Source organism: Copadichromis virginalis, linkage group LG8, assembly GCF_057382275.1.
Source record: "Copadichromis virginalis isolate Kocher_CV1m ecotype Utaka linkage group LG8, C_Virginalis_male_GT1.1, whole genome shotgun sequence".
Classification (NCBI taxonomy): Eukaryota; Metazoa; Chordata; class Actinopteri; order Cichliformes; family Cichlidae; genus Copadichromis; species Copadichromis virginalis.
The window spans coordinates 8,046,541-8,061,812 of NC_140625.1; the positions used below are offsets into that span (position 1 = coordinate 8,046,541).

The following is a 15,272-nucleotide window of genomic DNA, read 5'->3' on the forward strand; positions in this document are numbered from 1 at the left end:
ATATCTTTGTTTCAAATATAACCAGAGGAGTTTGTAGCGTGTTAATAAATGAGTCCCCTGATGTACGTCAAAAGTCGTTCTAAATAAAGCGAGAGCAGATAATAACCTGGAACCTAAAAATTGTAAATGTTTCTCAAGTTGCAAACTGCTCTTTGTAAATACAGTAAAAACTTTTACGTGTGCTTGTTTCTATGACAACTGTGACCAGGCTGCTGCTACGAGCTCAGCGTGTGCAGTTGCTAGGCAGGCACTCTCTTATTGAAGACCCAGCTGCCGAAAAGCTATTAGCCTCCCATTCTTCCTCTCATGGAGCTATACGGACTCCATTCCGAGTGTTGCCTCATCTTCACTCCATTTTCTGTTATGACAAATTTTAGCCCCATTTTCTCTTTGCTTTGGATTTAATTTGCACTCTATCCTCTATTCTCAGCTCTCGTCTCACTCCCACCTCTTTTCTCTATATCTCTCTCACTTGTGTTCATACAGTTGCTTTAACTCTATCTTTGATGCAACTTTATTATATATGCCGAAATATCATAGCATGCTCTGCCTCAGCCTGCTCTGTTATGTTCAGAATACCCAATATCACATTGCCTGTCGATGGTCAGCAGGAAGCTATCTTTAGCAGTCATGTTCTTCAAGACTTCTCATCCAAAATAAGTTATTTTTGTTTTCATGTGAAGGGATCATTTGTAGTAATAAGCCCTAGAGAATGATCTGCTAACTTTGGCGGCGAGCGGATATGACAAAGGTATTGTAAAACTGCTACAGTGTCTACAAAAATGCGTCAACCGAAATGGCGATTATTTAGAAAAATAAATAAGTCTTCAAGCCTTAAAATGATGTCAATATTATGGAAAATAAATGGTTGTTTGTATTTCTAAAATGATAGGAGACCTTACTTTTGGGATTGCCCTCGTATTTTCCTTCAGGTTTATGACCGTGACTGTCTGCAATGATGATGCTGCTACAGCACTGGTACCAGAGGTTTGCAATGGAATGTTACAGTAACAGAAATTTGATTTTCAAGTGAAATGCAGTTGAATTTTTACATTTCTAATCATACAGTTCAGCTTAATTTAGACATGCGTGATGACTGTATTTAGAACCTACAAGTCCACGCTACTTTCTTACTCCATTGCCAGCATTTGTATCTGTGTGGGCTGTGTTCACAACACATGTAATTACATTTATGCGGTCATGGCATGGGTTTTTCCAAAAACAGCTAAAGTGCAGCTACAGTGTATTTAGTAAAAAAGTTACTAATGTTTATAAGTTTTAATTATTTGGTAGGGGGTTGGTGTCCTGATTGCCCTCATGACTTGGAAGAACAATTTTCAAAAGTTGTTACATTCTGATGGCATAGCGTTGGAGTTGCAGTCTGTATCATCATCATCATCATCTGTCACGACTTAGTCCACATTAGTTCACCGTACACAGAACACCAGCTGCTTAAAGAGCACTGAATATCAGATAGTACCCCTCTGTGACTCCCTCTTTTTCCTCACATTTTATAAGAACTAAGTAAATATAATTTGTTTTATTACAATTGTAAAATCCAGCTGATTAAAAAGTGTGGTGAATGCTGCTCTTTAGCTGCATCATTGACTGCAGTCATGTGTTATGCTTGTGAGATGGATTATTATTTCTTACTAAGAGAGAACAACAACACTGACTTTCAGAAGGTCACTCTCTGCTTCTGGCAAAATCACACAACTGTGCACTAGCCTGTTGCTTTATACAGCTGTGGTGCCTACTTTGGTGTGTATGTGGAGAGTGTCCCAGCAGAGGCAGTGTGTAATCATAAATCTCTGAAATGCAGCGTGAAGCAGTTTCACTGCTCCTACGTTTGTTTTCTCGTTTTGTCTTCATTATATTTTTGATCTTTGGTTAATAGTTTTTAGTTTTGTCATATTAGTCTGGTACTTGTTGAATTGATTTCTTGTTTCATATTCTAGTATATTGGAAGTTTTAGTTCTTATGATATTGATTCTAATGGTTATTCTACCATTTAACGTTTTGTGATCTCTTGTGTTCTGTTTAACACCTTGACTATTTTTAGTAGCAGTTTGTCTGCCTGTGCCTCCTTGTGTTTTGTTGTCACATTGGTCCTCTTGACATTGTTAACCATGTCTGTGTCAGTCTGTTTTGGTTATTTATTGTTTTACTTAGAATATCTGATGTATTTTGTGCCCTGATAGTTTTGCTTCCTCTCTTTGTCTTTCTCAGATTCTCCATATTGTTTTCACCTGTTGTTAAGTACTTTCATATGTGCTGCCCACCTGTTTGTCAATAAGCCCTCAAATATATATACCCTATATGGACAAAAATACCAGGCCACTAACAGACTAGACCTACAGGAGCTGCTAGTCTATGGAAACCAAGGTCATGAAGCTCCCATCCCACAGTGTTTCTGTTGAAGGTAATATCAGCAAAGGTCTGAGTCTGGAGAGCATTAGCAACTTTTCCACATTATCTGCCTCAGCACTGTGCGACCCCGATCTGTAGCTTTACTTTGTGGCTGAGTTGATGATAATTATTAAATAATTATTCACTGATCGCTTGAGAGTGTTTACTGGAGATTGTTGCCTGTCGCCAGGTGATATTGGTTACAAAAAGGTGTATGGGGTCGCACCAAAAACCTTCTCGTGATTGGTTTGCTTGCTAGCAGATCGCCGTGATTGCACATAGTTTCTTTGGAAAACACTGGCTTGTCTGCAAATACTTGCGAGCTTTTGATCAGGTAGTTGTGAAACTGTGAAGACTGTGACACAAAAGTAAATGTAACACTTTTTGAAATAAGTTGGCTTCAGTAGTGAAGCACAAGTTTTACTTGGAAAGCAAATGGTTTCCATTTCCATTTTCTGCTCCGTGGTAAGATAGTGAGCGCTCGTAGACCTTTCGGCAACTTCCATGTAGACTACAGGTAACTGGCAATCTGTTAGCAACCACAGCGATCAGGACATTGTCAGTTTGCACTTTCTTTGTGACCCATTTCATCCCAGGACAGCCTGCAACCTCCTGCAGTTTGGACAAAAGACATTTTTTCCAACCAGTTGTTAGCTACCACTGTGTGTCATTTCAATCATAGTTCATGCCATTCAGAATAAGAGGGAGTTGGGGTTTTTTTGTTTTTAAAATATGAGACATAAACTGAGCATTGAAGCATTGGTGAAGAATATAAAAATGAGGCTTAGAAAGAAAGAACGGAATCTATTGGCAATAACTTGTGAATCATCCACTGTTTGACAAAAAGAAAGATCAATAAATGTGAACAGAGAGTGCAGGTGGTTCAACAAATGGCTCGATCAGACATACAGACTTTCATCTAAAAATTAGGGTGCTGAGCAGCATTCATCAAGTGGGGCACTCAGTACAGAAGACTATCCAGCATAAATCAATACAATGGAACAGCCTAGATCTATGCTTGTATTCCTCAGACTACTCAAATAGTGTTGGAAAGGGTTATTGCAGCTGATTTATCAAGTTACAATGTGAAGATAAAGAAAGGGAGATAAAATACGCAGATGGCTGATGGTTTTATCTTTCTATCTCAGTGATAATGTACAGTGCATCCAGACAGTATTCACAGCACTATCACAGAATCTTATTCCACAATGGATTACATTTATTTTCACCTAAAAATTCTGCACACTCCATACTCCATGAAGTGAAATACTTTTGCTTTAAATTCTTGCAAATTTATAAAAAAAATAAAAACAAAAATATAACACATTAATAAGTATTGACAGAATTGAACAATCGTTTTTTGAAGCACCTTTGGCAGCAATTACAGCCTCTATGAGTATGATGCTTGGTGCACCCGTTTCTAGGTATTTTCTCTCATTTTTCTTTGAACTGCTTTAAGCTCCATTAGATTAGATGGGCAACATTTGTGTGCAGCCATTTTTAGATTTCTCACAAGATATTTAATTGGGTTTCCACTCTGGACTCTGCCTGGATTACTCAAGGGTCTTCAGCAGAGTGGTCCCAAATCCACTCCTTTGTTATCTTGGCTGTGTGCTTAGGGTTTGTGGTTCAGAGTGCTCTGGCCCAGGTTGTCATCAAGGATGTCTCTGTACATTGCTGAATTCCTCTTTCCTGCAGCTGTGACTAGTCTCCCAGTTTGTACTGCCTAAAAACATCCCCACAGCATGATACTTCCACCACCATGCTTCACTGTAGGAACAGGTGACGAGTGGTGTCTGGTTTCCTCCAGACATGCCACTTGGCATTCAGGCCAAAGATGTTTGTTTCATCAGAGCAGAGAAATTTGTTTCTCATGGTCTTGGAGTCCTTTAGGTATCTTCTGGCAAAATCCAGGTGAGCTTCCATGTGCCTTTTACTGAGGAATTGCTTCCATCTGGCCACTTTGCCATTGTCTGATCAGTAGAGTTCTGCAGAAATGGTTGTCCCTTTGAAAGGTGGTCCTCTCTACACAGAGCAATTCTGGAGCTTTGTCAGAGTGACCATCAGGTTCTTGGTCACATCTCTGCCTGTGGCTCCTGATCACTCAGATTGGCTGAGCAGCCAGCTTTGGGAAAAGTTCTGATGATTCCAAACTTCTTCCTTCTACAGATGATAGAGGCCACTTTGACCACTGGGGGACCTTCAGTGCTGTATTAAGTTTTCTATACCCTTACCCACACCTGTGCCTCGATATAATCTTTCAGGGGTCAACAGTCCATTCCTTGGATTTGATGGCTTGGTTTGCACTTTGACATGCTCTGTCAGCTATGGCACCTTATATAGACGAGTCTTTTTTTGCTAAAGCATATAGTTAGGGCTGGACCAGGTGATCCTGAATCCTCCCTTAGTTATGCTGCAATAGACTTAGGCTGCCGGGGGATTCCCATGATGCATTGAGTTTTTCCTTTCCAGTCACCTTTCTCACTCACTATGTATTAATAGACCTCTCTGCATTGAATCATATCTGTTATTAACCTCTGTCTCTCTTCCACAGCATGTCTTTTATCCTGTCTTCCTTCTCTCACCCCAACCGGTCGCAGCAGATGGCCGCCCCTCCCTGAGCCTGGTTCTGCCGGAGGTTTCTTCCTGTTAAAAGGGAGTTTTTCCTTCCCACTGTCGCCAAAGTGCTTGCTCATAGGGGGTCATATGATTGTTGGGTTTTTCTCTGTATCTATGAAGCGCCTTGAGGTGACTTTTGTTGTGATTTGGCGCTATATAAATAAAATTGAATTGAATTGAATTGAGCATTTTCAAATCATGTCCAATCAACTGAATTTGCCACAGACGGACTCACATGCACATCAAGCACTTGAGCTCAGTTTTGAGTGTCATGTTATAAAGACTGTCAATGGCTATCTACTTGTTATATTGTTGTTTTTTATTTTTGATAAATTTGTAAGGAAACCAATACTAGCTTTTTTCACTTTGGTGATGGGGTATTGGGCATAGAATTTAAGGTGAAAAATGAATTTACCGTAATTGTCGGGCTATAAGCCGCTACTTTTTGCACAAGCTTTGAACCCTGCGGCTTTTAGTCAGGTGCGGCTTTTCTATGGATTTTCCATGATTTTTGTGATATCGTAAGACGATTTGTTTTGTTTGTTCCGCTGTTGTACGGCACTACGTTGCCTGGCGGAAGGATCGGGGTTCAAGAGTGGTATGTTAGTCACATGTCCGTCCGCCAGGCAACGTAGTGCCGTACGAAGTAGCGCGAAAAACAAACTTCAAATTAACGCTACGCATTCAGCGGGAGGCGTGGATGACGAGCGGCGATAAACTTGCGAAAAGCAAGTTATGCCCAACTCCACTGGTGGATTCTGACAGCGTGGAAAAGTGCGAAAACATCCACGATCACCAACGGATTTTGAAGGGCTGGACTGCTGCATGATGGAGAGGAGGACACCGCCACGGCCCTTCTGAGGGTGTTCGACTCTGACACTGACAACGAGGATTTCTTTGGTTTTGAAAGTGACAACGAAGGAGAGAAGCGGAGAGTGGATAACGAAGCCATCCTGAGCCTGTTCGTTTCCGACATTGGAGAAGAGGACTTTGGTGGTTTTAGAGCGCAGGAAGAAGAGAAAGATGGTGAATGACTGACTTTTCTTCTTGTTAAAGCCGTGTCACTGCACCTGAGCCTAAAAGGTAGTCCGAATCTATTTTTCTGGTGTGCTGTAGGTTACTGTTATGTACTACATGTGCAAATATGTACCCATAACTTGTTTTTCAAAATATTAATAAAAGGGGTGTGTCTCCAAACAGCCATCTCTTTCCTGACAATTCCCTTTGTGCATATTCTCTTACATATGATAAGTCAACATTGAAACACCTGCGGCCTTTAGTCAGGTGCGGCTAATGTATGTACAAAACAGGATTTTCCCCTGATTTTAGCTTGTGCGGCTAATATTCAGGTGCGCTTTGTAGTCCGGGAAATACGGTAATCCATTTTGGAAGAAGACTGTAACATAACAAAATGTGGAACAAATGAAGCACTGTGAATACTGTCCAGAAGCACTGTATTATATTTCTAAAGGTATTGTTGATCCACTAAAAGCCATTTCCACATGATATAAAATTCTTGAAGAATTTATGATGTGAAGTGACACCTTTGTCACTTTCATTTGCTTTAATAAATTTTTCATCTACATATGCGTCATATCTGCTTCAAAGAAATGACCTGATAAAGACTTATCAGAGATGATACTCATGCAAGTGCAATATCCCATTAAGAATGCTTCTCTTTCTTATTATGTAGAGAGGAGAATGTGCCAAATAAACATTTCTGTTATCGCCCTCCTCCACATGAGCTGTCAATCATAGGTAAGATAATTGCACTATTTTAAAGTGCTGTTCAATTAAAATGGTGATATTGTGTGACTGTCTGACTCACTAGATTTTTGCTTAGGCTGTAACCTCTGTGAATCTTTCCTTTAAACCCACATATCGTCATCAACCGGCTAACCTGAGACCGGAGAATGTTTTCTGTTCTCCTCATTTCTTCAAAGGTTATACCAATTACTGCTTGGGTGTATTTTACAGAATTCCAGCCCAACATGGTACTTGATTTTGATGTCCTCCGGTGATCTGTAATAAGGCTATGAAGTATATAAGTGGATGGTCAGTGCTAAGCTTTTTTTAAATGGCTATTTTAGGTCAGATTATAGTATAAATTGGACCCAGAGAGACACACAGACTCTGACATTCACTTTTTTCTCCTCATCTCGAAATTTTTGCTCAGACATCTAAAGTGTATTTTTAATTCTATGAGTTGCTCAAATATGCTGTGAATTGTTAAAACTCATGTTTACCATTGTTTTTTTAGTTCATTTGTTTGTTTGTTTTCAGAGACCTGATTTGGCTGAGAGGTTATAATGCTAAGATATCAGTTAAGCTGATTTAGCTTAGTTTCCCGAGTCCATCCACAGACTGGAGTTTGGAACTGTAGCCTCTGGTTTATAGATTTAACTGGTAATTGTGTGACAGTAGGTTTCATGTAATTTTACAGAGTGACAAGAAAGTAATGTAACGAGTAAATTTACTTTCTCCAGAGAGTAATTAAGTAAGTAATTAGTAATGTGTAATACATTACCCAGTAGTGACCACACTTGAATGCAGAGATTTTAGCATGTTTGCAAACTGGAGTGTTCATGTGCACACAAGCACGATGCCACAGACGTCCCAGCAGTCTGCCTTCATCAGGATGAAATATGATGAAATGTTAATATTAATATTCTTGTTAATACTTGAAATCTTGATTTAAAGCCAGATAGCAAAACAATGCTAATTAGCAAATATGATCATGCTACATACTTAAGCTAAGGTAGCAATGTGCTGAAAGTAAACATGATAGCTTCGTCATTCACAGCATGTTAGAACACCTGTTCTTCAAAGGTCACCACCACAATAAACTGCTCTCGTACATCTGTTGTGACATGATGGAGGTACTGTAGAGTACTGGATCCCATTTCAGATTTCTATTTAGAGGAGTCCAACCCAAGGTTTTTTGACAGTCATCACTGGCTTTGTAAGACTCTCGTGTTTGTATGGGACCACCAAATATCACCACATTACAAATCTTTTTTCAGTCATATGCCTGTTAGTTAGCACATTCTTTTTCTGTTGTTTAACAGTGGTCAGCAAAAAAATCAAGTTATGAAATGTTCTCTTTGTATAACTTGACTATGAAGGAGCTTCACAAAACTGCTAACCTGAATGTAATATAGTTTATTTGTTATAGTAACCCATATTTCAAAATAAAATCAGCCTTTGTTGACTTGACATCTTGACGTCGATTGCAGCCACATCACTCAGGGACTAGCTAAGTAGCCTATTCCTAGATCAATACTCATTAACCCATATTTTCCCAGGCTGAGGTCTATCCAGGAACAGTGTCTGCCAATGAAAATCAATGAGAGCCAGAGAGATGAGTGTGTGACCTAAATATTCCTGCAGACTAAAGGTTTCATGTTCAGTGTGCAAACTGTATAATACACATGCAGTCTGTCAGTTACATCTTATTCATGTTACAATTTTTATAGCAAAGTACTAATACTTTTACTTCTTCCTCAACTGTGAGCTGAGGAGCAAGTTGTTGTTTTTCTTTTACATTTAAATTTATTCTTTTTTTAAAAGAAACGCTAACTTTTAGGACGACGCAGGGTTGTCCAAGCTTATGCCAAAGAAGGATTAGCACATCTGCAGCCTGCTTCATACACAGAGCACATATGGAATCGCTCACACAGACTGTGCACATTCATATTCATAAACAATACTTCCAATGAGATTTCGCTAACAGCATGTCGAGCGAGACTTACAGATGGACTGAATATAATATGCTGCGATTATTCAAATATAGCATTCATTTATTCAGACATTTAACTCACAGCAAACTGACAACTGCTGTCTCATCGAATCGTATGCTTCAGAGATCACCATTGTTTCATATAAATCATCTAACATTCTGTCTCAGAATAGGAAGCCAGACAGCTAAAAGGTCATGAACTACTAATAAGAAATATCCTGCTTCTTTTTCTAGAGGGGGGTTGTTTGTAATTATGACAGTTTGTTATATGGGTCAGTGTTAAATAGAAATTTACACAAGGTCTACTGACTCACCCTGTCAGATTGGTCTGTCGCAATCAGTGGGCCTCACAGAAGCCAGTGTCGTGTGTCAAATTTGAAGCTGGGGAAAGATGTGAATCAAATGTAATCCCAGTTATTACTAAACTGACACAGAAATTTAAAGTCACGGGAGAGCTGTTGTTGCTCTCATCTTCTTGCATTAAGCATACAACATAAACCTTACTGGGTTACTACTATTAATGACTAACATACAACACAAGTAATGTGGCTATGCCCCACATCCATATTTTCCCTTATAGGACTTTATGACTTAAATTTGTATTTTCAACTCCTGCTTGTTTCGGGTTTTGAGAAGGACTAAAATGTGATGCCTAGAAAACTGGATCAGAGTAGTGATGGTAAATTCGATTCTTTTTACTGAATCGAGTTTGAATGAGTCACTCACCAAAGTGAATCGTTTTTTTGAGTCATTTGAGTCACTGAGTCATTTGCCCAGAGAGTGCAAAAAATTTACATTTTCACTCAAACTTAATTTGTTTCTCTTTTCATGTAAATCCTACTGCTAAGATGAGTGATTGAAAAAGAAAAACAACTATTTTTATAGAGCAAAAAAATTAAGATTTCTAAAGGGAACATTTATTTTATTTTATTTTATGTTATTAGTATTTTCCTCAAATGTGTCAAATATATATTGTGAGTGATTCGTTCATGATTTGCACATTACTGGATCACTAAAGTGTCTGTTTGTGCTGCCAACCTAACTAAACAATTTTTCTGCCTTCATCTTCATCTTTTTGTGATAAACATGTTTTCTGATGGTGTTGGCCTCTTTCAGCAGTCTTATCACTTCAGACGTGCTTCTCCAGTCCCAGTATTAATTGGGGTTTGCTATTAGACCACACTTTGATATGCAGACTGGAGATGCTAGGAATCTGGCTGACTTAATGATTAGTGAATAACCGACTCTACCTGGGGCGATCGTGGCTCAAGAGTTCGGAGTTCGCCTTGTAATCGGAAGGTTGCCGGTTCGGCCCCGGCTCCGACAGTCTTGGTCGTTGTGTCCTTGGGCAAGACACTTCACCTGTTGCCCTACTGGTGGTGGTCAGAGGGCCCGGTGGCGCCAGTGTCCGGCAACCTCGCCTCTGTCAGTGCGCCCCAGGGTGGCTGTGGCTACAATGTAGCTTGCCATCACTAGTGTGTGAATGTGTGTTTGAATGGGTGGATGACTGGTTGTGTAAAGCGCTTTGGGGTCCTTAGGGACTAATAAAGCGCTATACAAATACAGGCCATTTACCATTTACCTACGCTTATATTTTGGAGAAAGGCAAAACAGCTTTTTTGGGAAAAATTTTAATAATTTTTGCTGCATGTTTGATGTCTGATTACTGTTTCTGATTGCCAAGACTTGAAATCAATTTAATAGCAACAGAAATTACATATTCTGATTGCACAGGGTTAGAATTGGGGTTAAGGTTATATTGACACTGACAGCCAAGACTGCACCCAGCAACTCACTAGTGAAACATGTGTGTCTCCCAACTAGGTTAGTGGTTGCTGGAGGTTGCTGGCAGTTGCTGTCAAACTGATTACTAAAACCTTTGTCAAGTAGACCTAAAGACTGGTTATTGACCCTACCACCCTGAGGGAAAAGTGTGTCTTCTGTGGACTCTGAGGTTGCTGGAAGTGTCACGAGTGTAAAGTTGGTTACAGAGATTTTAATCGTGCTGCATCAAAACCTTCCCTGCCGATAGCTAGCAGTTTTCAGCATTTGTCAGCAGTGTTGGTCAAGTTACTTGAAAAAAGTAATCAGTAACTAATTACTGATTACTTCCCCAAAAAAGTAATCCCGTTACTTTACTGATTACTTATTTTCAAAAGTAATTAATTACTTAGTTACTTAGTTACTTTTTAAAAACACGATTTACAACCTGAAGAGGTGATAAAGTGATAGATCTTTCAGCCCAATTCTACTTTTTCTGCATAATCCATCATACAAAATGTAATCAAATGGAAAAGTCTCTTTTTTTAACTTGTTTTATCAGTTTTAATCTTTTAACTTTATGCATCAAGCAAAAATTTAATTATATGCAACATTCTCTGACTTGAATAAATTAGTTTAACATTTAAACCTATTTTCTGCACATTCCAGCACATAAAATAAAATATTTTTTGTGTTTACACTCACTCTTTCAAATAGATGCAAGTAAAGTAAAGTCAAAGACTCAGTAGTCCTGTTGCTCTATTTTCACCTGTAAAGCAGGAGTAGGGCAGGCGGAGGTTTACCCTGGTGCAGGTGTGCCGCGGTCAGTTGAAGAATCCGCGAGTTTCTCTGTGAGTTTCCCATTACGTCATGGCGCACTCGGTGCTTGCTTGGAAGTTTAGGGGGGTTTTTTTCGCTGTAAAAAGTTTTCTTCCCACGCACAACGGACGCTAATGTTTTTGTCACTTTTTATGGAATCAAACTCAAGATAAGGTCAGTACTTCCATGCTTTAAACGCTGCACGCTCATACTCTCTCTCACAATCGATATATGATTCATTGTTGATCTGCACACAGCTGTTGTCACCAACGGCGCACTCGCTTACGTCACTGTCATGAGACATTCTCGCAAAAAAATCACGGTTTTAGTAACGCGGTAACGCAGCGTTCCTACGGGAAAGTAACGGTAATCTATTTGCCGTTTTTGCAATAGTAATCCCTTACTTTACTCGTTACTTGAAAAAAGTAACCAGATTACACTAACACGTTACAAGTAACTCGTTACTGCCCATCTCTGTTTGTCAGAAGTTTGCAAGAAAGATGCCAACTTGTCTTCAAGTACAAACTTCTCACCAAGCGGTGGGGGAATTGTAAAAAGTGCAACACATTCAAGAAACCTTTCACCTTCAAAGTAAAAGTTGTGCATTTTAAAATGTTGGCTACAGAAGTAAGGCACAACTTTTACTCAAAAATCATTTTACATGAACATTCTTCATTTTCTGTTTGGGTTGCACTTTTTCAAGTTTCACTACAGCTCAGATAGCAAGTGGTGAGTGTTTGCAGACAAGTTGGCATCTTCCATGCAAACTATGGGCGACCAAACTAATCTTTTAGCAATCAAAGCAATTACAGGGAGCTTTTTGGTGTGTACCTTCTCACCGATCTCACATTTGGACTGCCAGCAACTACTAAAAAAACATTTGGGAAATAAACATTTTACCTTAGTAGCTGGAGATTGCCAGAGGTCACAAACCGGTCTAGGTTTGTGTGACTGAGACTCTAAACTTCAGAGGCTCAGGGTGTTAGTTCCACCCTGTTCCTTGGTCTCTGCAGCTCAACGTGGCAAAGACCAAGGAACTGATCGTGGACTTCAGGAAGACCAGGAAACACTTGACCCCTGTTTCAATCCAGGGGGTCAGTGTTGACATTGTGGAGGACTATAAATACCTTGGAGTACACATTGACAACAAACTGGACTGGGCTAAAAACACCACAGCACTTTACAGGAAGGGCCAGAGTCGTCTCTATTTTTTGAGGCGACTGAGGTCCTTCAACATCTGCCAGAAAATCCTCAGGATTTTCTATGAGTCTGTTGTGGCCAGTGCGATCCTCTATGCTGTTGCATGCTGGGGGAGCAGGCTGAGGGTCGCAGATGCCAACAGACTTAATAAACTAATCCGTAAGGCCAGCAATGTTGTGGGGATGGAGCTGGACTCCCTCAAGGTGGTGTCGGAGAGGCGGATGCTGTCCAAGATAAAGACAATGTTGAATAACACCTCCCACCCACTCCATGACATGCTGGTCAGTCACAGGAGCACGTTCAGTGAGAGACTGAGATTACCAAAAAGCACCACTGAACGACACAGGAAATCATTCCTGCCTGTGGCCATCTCCCTGTATAACGCATCCACTTAACACACTGTTTGCTGCTATAACTACACATGTTTCTTGTTCAGCTATTTATTTATGAGTGACTTATGTATGTATGTATGCATATATATGTATATATTGTACTATTCTTAGTTAGTGTATTGTCTGTCTTGTCTTAATGTTGGTTTATAATGGAGCACTGTAACAAAAAATAATTTCCCCCAGGGATCAATAAAGTATTCTGATTCTGATTCTGATTAACTTGTAATCCAAGTTACACCCCCCCCCCCCCCCCCCCCCCCCCAAGTACCACAGACACAAACCTATTCAACCTGTCAACGTCATGTCTCCTCATTGTGGCACCTCACCTCATCCTCCTCACCACGTCAAACACATTCACACGGTTCCCAGATGTGATAGATTAAGTGTGTCTCAAACTGGTATATGTAAAACAGTAATGTCCCCCCTTAGATAACTTGTATAAGTGTTATTACCTGCAAAATGTAAAAAGCTTACAATACTGACATTAAAAAGGCGACAGGTTACTGAGTACTGAATGGCTGTATGATTTAAAATGAGTTAAAGTTCAAATGTGGCATATTGAAGCTGAAGGACAAATTTCCTCTTCTTTCATTTTGAGTTTTTTAGATAGAGCTACAGAGCCAGTGCAGTGTCCTTTGTCATGGTCTTGCATTTGAATAAGTCTGGAAAAGCACTGAATTTATTACTGCCCATTTATCTAGGTCAGGGTGGATAGTTTCATAAGCCTGTTCAGCAAGTCAAGTTCAGCTCCCCCCGTGTCCTGCTCTGATTGATTCTGATTAACCTTTTTTCTTTATCCTAATGGCAAACAAGTCTTTGAATGGTAAGCTTCAATAGACGGTGTGGCAAAAATGTAAATCAATTGTGTGAAGTGTCAAATTCAAAGAACAAAAATGCTCTGCAACACACACTAACAGTGAATATAATGGCAGCGCTCTAGCTTGTCACTAGCTTTTTCTTATTCAGATTGCTGTGCCTCATGAGAGGTGTTTTACATCAGCACTCAGGTTTTTGCTTAAATATGCCCGCTGCTTTTCCTCCTCTTATGCAAGACTGCATGTGCTACTGTGCAAAAGCACACTTTAACATACAATGAATGTGTGTCACTGTGCCACTTCCTGATCAGATATATGTAGGTCAGTGTGTCGAGTGAGTGTAAGATTGCTGTTTCTGATGCCCACCCACAGATGGCTTGTGAGTAAGGTGTAGCTCCTGAGACACATACAGGTGCTTTCTGAGTTATTAGCGTAAAAAAGACTAATAGAAAGTAGAGTGCTACAATAAAAAGTAAAATACATGTCACTCATTAATTTAAGTTGTCTATATTTTAATTCCTCCACTCTTGTTTTCCACCTGTATAAATAGGATACGATGGTTGGCGTTTTTCCAGCTCTACAGTGTAATGTGGAGTCAATGCAAGACACCCTACGAGACCACCCATCTCCCATGCTACAGTTAGCAAACTGCTTGCCAAGTTTCGTGAAACTGGTTCAGTGTTGGATTTGCCAAAATGTGGACACAATAAAACTGTCACTAATGAAGAAACATCAGTGGCTGTCCTAGCTTCATTCAGCAAGAGCCCACAGCGTAGCACTCGCCGCATGTCACTGGAGAGTGGACTTAGTCGAACATCCCTTTGGCAGATATTAGCTACTCACAAATGGCACCCTTACAAACTCCAGCTACTGCAGCATCTCAACGAGGATGACCCAGATCGGCGCACAGAATTTGCAGAATGGGCAAAACAAAAATTGGAACAGGACCCTCAGTTCACGCAGAAGATTTTGTTCAGTGATGAGGCAAACTTTTATGTGAATGGTGAAGTTAACAAACAAAACCACTGCTATTGGTCTGACACTAACCCACATTGGATGGATCCCTCCAAGACTGTTGGCACAACAAAAGTGATGGTTTGGTGTGGTCTATGGGGTACAACGATAGTGGGTCCATTCTTCATCAATGGAAACCTCAAGGCCACTGGATATTTGAAATTGCTACATGATGATGTGTTTCCCTCTTTATGCACTGAAGCTGGCATGTTCCCTGAGTTTTTCCAGCAAGATGGTGCACCACCACATTATGGGTGCCAGGACCGAGCATTCCTAGATGAACAGTTTCCTGGAAAGTGGATTGGTCGTCGTGGGCCAGTTGAATGGCCCCCAAAGTCTCCCGATCTGACCCCCTTAGACTTTTATCTTTGGGGTCATCTGAAGGCAATTGTCTATGGTGTGAAGATATGAGATGTGCAGCACCTGAAACTACGGATACTGGATGCCTGTGCTGGCATTTCTCCTGCGGTGTTGCTATCAGTGTGTGAAGAGTGGGAGAAGAGG

General features: G+C 40.2%; 1 protein-coding gene across 1 annotated transcript in view; it reads left to right on the plus strand.

Moving 5' to 3' along the window:
* Positions 1–15,272, plus strand: part of pemt (phosphatidylethanolamine N-methyltransferase) — a 77,813-nt gene that overhangs the window by 55,293 nt on the left and 7,248 nt on the right. The window lies entirely within an intron of this gene.